Source organism: Sinocyclocheilus grahami, unplaced genomic scaffold, assembly GCF_001515645.1.
Source record: "Sinocyclocheilus grahami isolate Dianchi unplaced genomic scaffold, SAMN03320097.WGS_v1.1 scaffold23.1, whole genome shotgun sequence".
Taxonomy (NCBI): Eukaryota; Metazoa; Chordata; class Actinopteri; order Cypriniformes; family Cyprinidae; genus Sinocyclocheilus; species Sinocyclocheilus grahami.
This window is the reverse complement of record NW_015505202.1, coordinates 2,292,703-2,299,615: the sequence shown is the minus strand read 5'-3', so window position 1 is coordinate 2,299,615 and position 6,913 is coordinate 2,292,703. Positions and strand designations below refer to the sequence as shown.

Sequence of the window (6,913 nt, the reverse complement as noted above, 5' to 3'; positions counted from 1 at the left end):
TATGTAATAATTATGATTTTTTTTTTTTTATGTGATAATTCAAATGTATCAAAACAAACATTTTCTCTGTTTCCAACAGCAGAAAATTCTCGTGACGATTCTTCTTTCACTTGTGGTGGTGGCTGGTAAACCGGTGTTGTGAGATCACGCTTGATCTCATAGCAGACTAATCAAAACATTGAACAAATGAACTTGAACTTCCTTGTTCAAAATGTGCCGAGAGAAGCTCAAGCAGCAGACTGGGGGGGGGACTTGATATGTCGTGCTGTGGGTGTACACATAAACAAACACAACCAAATGAAACCAATTAAATAATAGTTCATCCATGCAATTTTAAAGTTAATTAATATTTAGAAGAAAATAAAACATATTTAATCTTTCTTTTAAAATGATACACACATCTACTGTATCTGTTCACCCCTTACATTATGTACGTTCCGTCGCGAAGCTTATTTCCCCGCACCCCCTTCCGCAGGGACTGATTGAACGTTTAGTAAACTGCGTGGAAAGACAATGAAACCAACATCAGTTCATGACATTTTCATTATATCTTTATTTCTTTTCTCACATTTTGTTCGAGGGGCAAGAATAAATGCGGTTTGTGCACCAGAGTGATCTATGCTTAATTCTGAAGTTTATATCGCTGTTTTGAGAGCTGTTTCACTATGTACCGCTGTCATGCTTTACTCATTACTGCCTTTATTTGCAGCTGGAGGATTGCAGAAGTGGAATGTATCCACCTAAAGGACCAACGTACTGCTGTTTCTCTCTTCAAATATCCAATTAGATGTGCTTCTGCATTTCACGTGCTCTGGACTATGTGGAGCTAATATGTTGATTTTTATAACGTTTTCATCTTCTTTTGTGGTTTATCTAGGGTTAAAGGTAATGTGACCTGGTACACTGTTAATCTCGATTTAGCTCCTAGTGAGAGATGGATGCAGGTGATCAAAGATAAAAACACAGAGGTAACGGTCTTCTTATTGCCTGTTAGGTCTTGGACCTTGTGCTCTATTATGTATTTGCATGTGTCAACATTAGTGTGTTGAATACTGATTCTCTACTGTTACAGTGGGTATAGAAAAGAATCACCACCCTTTAAAATAATCATGTTTTGTTGCATTTCAGCCTGAAATGAAGATGGACAAAGTTTTCGGACACTTTCACTTGGATGTTTTAAGTTGCACTGTGTACATTTAACTGGATAAAACAACAACTGTCTGTCTTCATTTCAGGCTGCGAAGCAAAAAATATATATATTTTAAAGGGGTGATTCTTTTCTATACCCACTGTGTGTCTGGAGAGATACTAAACAAGCTATATGTAAGGTTATATGAATGAGTGGTTTATCGTAAGCATGAATAAAAATAGTCTATAATACAACAGATTAATACAAAACAGCAATAATACACACAATGGCCTGAAGAAAATGTGTGTTCATTCAAAGAAAAGGTTTTCCTATGAATTAATTAGTAGAACAGTCCATTTCTCCTGTGCATTTGTACCCCTTGTTTCTGGAGAAAGCAGAATGAGAGCCGGCTCGCATTCCACAAGGTTGTAAATGTATCGGGTTGCCATGAAACCAGGGTCTTGTTTGGCGTCCTGGGGTGTTACAAAGTATTTGTGAAATCTAGCTAACAAAATATATATTGTGTGTTGGAGTGGTCCAGATGCTACAGTTTCAATAGTTCAACGTTGTGCAATTGTGCAAAAGTAGAACTGTTTGTTTTACATAACAAACTCTGAATGACGACACATTTTAAATGGATTTTTTTTTAAATGTTAGAAATGTATGTCAGTAAGAAGTTAATTTCTTTGAGTGTTGCCTTTTTCTTTAATATTTTGATGATATAAAGTAATCTGTTTTTCTGAAATCCTTGAAAATGATGCTAAAAAAGTATTTTTGCAATTTTATACTGATGTTTTAAGTGTCTCTTTTTGGAAACAGTCATTATTTTCACAGTACTGAATTAGTTTTTTATATATAAAAAATATACATTATTTACATCAACAAAGGCTAAACTGAATTTAATGTGTGTAATTTAACACCTCAATTATTTTACCAGATGCAGTCCAGTTACAGTGTCTCTTTGAGAAGTTCTATATTTCTGCAGCTAAATGAGAATTCATTCAGCATAGTTCCTTTTAGTCTAGTTCAGTTTATTCCCTGAGACCCATAATGTTATTGTGTGTCTTTTGTAATTTTGCCTATCCCAACCAGACCTTGGTGGGCGGAGTTAGTCTAAATAGCTTCTGCCAACAAGGTGGACTAGTTGCATTTAGTGTAAATAGACTCTCCATTAATATTAACATTTCTGATTGTTTAAATGGTCAGCCCTTAGGGGCCCCCTCAAAATGCGGGGCCCCAGGCAATTGCCTGCCCTATTGCTATGCCTCTGCTTGATTTAAATTTAACTAGAAAACAAATTGTAGCAGGTTTTCTTTTATTTGTTGTGTATATGCATGTCTACCATCAGCAAGATAAATTATTCTTTTAATGGTTTTACTTTAGGAATGAAAACCTCTCTCACTCTCTCTCTCTCTCTCACACACACACACACTCTCGTATCAGTGTGCCTCACACGTTTTTCCCGTTTTGTTTTTATGGGTGTTACAAATCAGGTATTCGTCCCTGTGTATCAGGCGTTTTTTTCATTTACAGAGAATTAATTGTATGCATCAATGTAAATTACACAGAATTCTGACCTTTTAATGCAAAAAAAACCTTCAAAACTTGAAGTGCCATTAATGTTTAAATTTTCTTGAACAAATTTAAGGATTGAGATCAAATGTCTCATAATTTTCATTCATTTCTAGAATATTTCCAGTCTTTTTTGTGACATCTCGGGAGCTGTTTGTAGTTATCTGCACATCTGTTTTGATCCAGAGTGACTCAGCTCACAGTAGTGCACATCCAACCACAGGAAACTTTGTCAGGCACCAGAACAGAGCTCAGAAGCATCTGCACAAGTTGTTGAGATTGTAGTTGTTCTTTAGTGCCTAAATTGCACACAACATCACATCAAAGGTGTATGACCTTTTATCTTTAAATGCAGCATCAAATAAATACATTTACAATGTTAGTTTTGCTCATCATTTGGATGCTTTGTACTCTGGATTTGTTAGACTCTGTAAGTATTGTCTTGAAAACTAAATGAAAAGGTGTGTTTATTTGTATGTTGAACTGACGGTAGTCATTCAGTGTGTTGTGTGCGAGTCAGTCAGGTACACAACGGTTCTGTGACTTGGGTTTAGTTGGCAGAGAAAATAACAATTGTGTATGCCATCAGTTAGCTGGCCAATACTCCATATTAATTAAATAAACTCAGTTTATTGTCTAAAACTACCTGTGTTCACATAAATTAATAGTGGTCTGCGCTTGTCTACAATACATTCTCCCCACGCTGCAGTGCATCGCGCAGCTTTGCCACACATATTTTAATGGGTGGATAACTATAATAAAACAGGTATGCCTAGGGCCAAAAGGCTCTGCTTCAGTATGGTTTGTGTCAAGCCATTCATTAATCTGGCTGTTTGATGAAGAGATAAAATGTAGTAGAAATAAACATGTTAAGAATCAATAGAAGCGGAGGACTATTATTAAGGTTTTTTTAGGACTATTATTATGTTGTAATGTTTGGTTGACCAATTAGCAGAGAGGGGCGTTTCATTCCCGCCCACATGTAGAGATCGAATATTCAAGTTGTTTATTCGTTTTCTATCCCTGAATGTAAAAACGAAAAATTAAGCCGGATTCTTGATTTTTCGTTTTGTTTGAATAATTGAAAAACGAAATATGTGCCGTTTTTCATTTTTCAGATTTCAATATTAAAACAAAAATTGATTGGACGGAAGATACCCTGATTGTTTAGGCTCCTGACGAATGCCAAGATGAGAAACAGCATCTTCAGTCAGAGTTGATGAGTTTGGAACTTCGCCATACAAAGCAACAGCAACTTATTCAACGATTAATGAATCTCAACCAGATAGATGAACGTTCCCTAAAAGCAGGCTCATTTTATGACATGGGAGACAAACAGTACATGGGTCAAGGCTCTATATTATTTTATTAAGATGTGGTATTCATTGTGTAAATGTTATACTTGTCTGAATATAACAGCACAGTGTAGTACTCACAAAAATCAATCTGCTATAAACAGACTGTGCTCAGATCTTCAAAAACACGCAGAGTGGATTTTACATGATTAAACCACTGCTAAGTCCAACCCGGATGAGAGTGTACTGTGATATGACAGATGGACAGTCTTCCAGAGACGCTCAGATGGCAGTCAGTCATTTGACAGGTAAAGAAAACTCTATTGTTGTGAGAAGAGATGCATACTGATAAATGAATGAAACGTGATTTTTTGATTTTCATTTTTAGAGATTGGAATGATTATAAAATAGGATTTGGTGACATGAAGTCTGCTAATGGAGAGTTCTGGTTAGGAAATGATAATCTGCATTATATGACAACTCAAGGTGAGTAAATCTATATATCTAAAATGCATACAAACTGAAATAGATATTAAAATTAAAGGAAAATTAATTCAACTTTCTCTGATATATTGGTCACAAATGTTGGAGCTCCTCAAGGCTGCGTATGTTCCCCCCTTCTTTTTACACTATATTCGAATGATTGCAGGAATCGGTACATAAACAACTACATTATTAAATTTTCAGATGATACAGTTATACTTAGTTTGCTGACAAATAATTCAGATGTCGGCATGTATAAATCAGAGATAGAAGGGGTTGTGCAGTGGTGTGAGGAACACAACTTGATGTTGAATGTCAAAAAAACTAAAGAAATGATCTTTGACCCAAGGTTGGTGGGTGATCATAGTCCAATTTTAGTTAATGGGGAGGAAGTTGAGCAGGTAACAACGTATAAGTATTTAGGTATCTACTTTGATTCTCAGCTGCAATGGAGTCATCAAGTGGACTATGTTTGTACACAAGCTAGTCGGCTCTTGCATTTTTTGCGAAGGCTCAGGGTTTATGGAGTGGATAAAACTATCATGTTACTGTTTTACAGATCAGCTATTGAATCTATAATATGTTATGGTTTTACAATATGGTTTGGAAATTTGACTGTTAAACTTACTTCAAAATATGGTTAGAAGAGCTGGAAAAATAATTGGTATGTTGTCTCCACTTTCTCTTCAAGACATTTTTGAGAGGTCTGTTAGGAAGCAGAGTCTTAAAATTATTGGTGACCAAAGCCATATTCTCCATAAGGAGTATGAGCTAATGCCCTCGGGCAGGAGATATAGGGTTCCAATCTGTAAGCTGAAAAGATACAAATTTTCTCTAATTCCATTATCTGTCAAATTATTGAATAAGTGATTGAAATTGTTGTGTGGGTGAGGGTAATGTGATGGGTAATATGTAATGTTGGTGTATTACTAGGACTGTATAGGAATTATATGTTTTGGAATGGTGTAATATTTTATTTTAATTTTTTTTTTTTTTTGTATGTTTGATCTGCTATCCCGGTTGCCTAAAGACAAATTTCTCCTAAGGGAGACAATAAAAGAGAAACTTGAAACTTGAACTTGATATGTCAGGATTTTCCATCATTTATATTATATTATATTATTATATGCGACCCTACATAGGACAAGCGGTTTGAAGAATGGATTGATATTATATTATTTTATATTTTATTTTATTTTCAATAAAACACCTTCTGTTACGCAGATGATTACACCCTGAGAATCAATCTGAAAGACTTTGAGGGTAGCCGCCGTTTTGCAGTGTACAGAACATTTAAAGTGGATAATGAACAGGCCTTTTTAATAATCTCTTTATATTGTGATAAATGATGTAGAACAAAATATATATTGTGTGTTTGAGTGGTCCAGATGCTACAATGATGTGTGGATTAATATACAGAGCCCATTATGAGCCAACAGGTGGCATGTGAAGTTTCTAAAAGATCATTACAGCAGGTTAATATATAATATGTTCTATTTTCATTAAGAATAAAAAGAAGGGGTTGCACAGTATCACAATTCATAAACTTCACATGACCTGAATGGTATAGTATCTGTGTGCTGTTTATTTGGTTGATGTTTTAACAATCCCATTTGTCTTCTCAGAACCATTACCAGCTCCAGTTTGGCGTATACACAGGAAGTGCAGGGGACGCTCTCTCTGGCAGTTATCATCCTGAGGTTCAGTGGTGGGCCAGCCATCAAGGAATGACGTTCAGCACACGAGACAGAGATAATGACCGCTATGATCGCAGTTGTGATCAGGAGGACAAGAGTGGCTGGTGGTTTAACAGGTTTGCACCTTAACAATGACAGAGCTTTTCACATTACAGTAATAATGACAATTACAATATGTACAAAGGCAGTTCTTCTCAGTTCATACAGCTGCCCTATAGCAGAGTAACCACTGGTGTAGTTCATTACTTTAACTATGAATATTTGACAACCAAAAGGTGTCCATGTTTTGTATGTTGTTTCACCTGTATTCCTCTACTAGATGTCACTCTGACAATCTGAATGGGTTCTACCACAGAGGCCCCTACAGCGCAGTCACTGATGACGGAATAGTGTGGTACCCGTGGCATGGCTGGTGGTACTCCCTCAAATCTGTGCAGACGAAGATCAGACCTGCCAGTTTTGAGCCTAATGATGTTTAATTCATGGATCTGATATCTGAACTATGAAATGATGAATTTGTGGACGGTGACAAATTACATTGTAGTCCAGTTTAGTAGTCCAATTCTTAACTTTTTACATATGTAGTTAAAAAGCTCTTCTCCTGAATGTAGCGCAATACGGTATTCAACACACCTTTTGCTGCATCCTTGTGTTTTCAATCCTAGTATCTTTAATTTGATGAACTTCCTAGTTGGTAAATGAAGAAATACATTAGAAAAAATTAAGAAATGTTTATT

The 6,913-nt window shown here is 35.8% G+C and overlaps 1 pseudogene; it reads left to right on the top strand.

Moving 5' to 3' along the window:
• Window positions 1–3,077: 3,077 nt before the first annotated feature.
• Window positions 3,078–6,785, top strand: LOC107561141 (fibrinogen-like protein 1; annotated as a pseudogene).
• The last annotated feature ends 128 nt before the right edge of the window (window positions 6,786–6,913 follow it).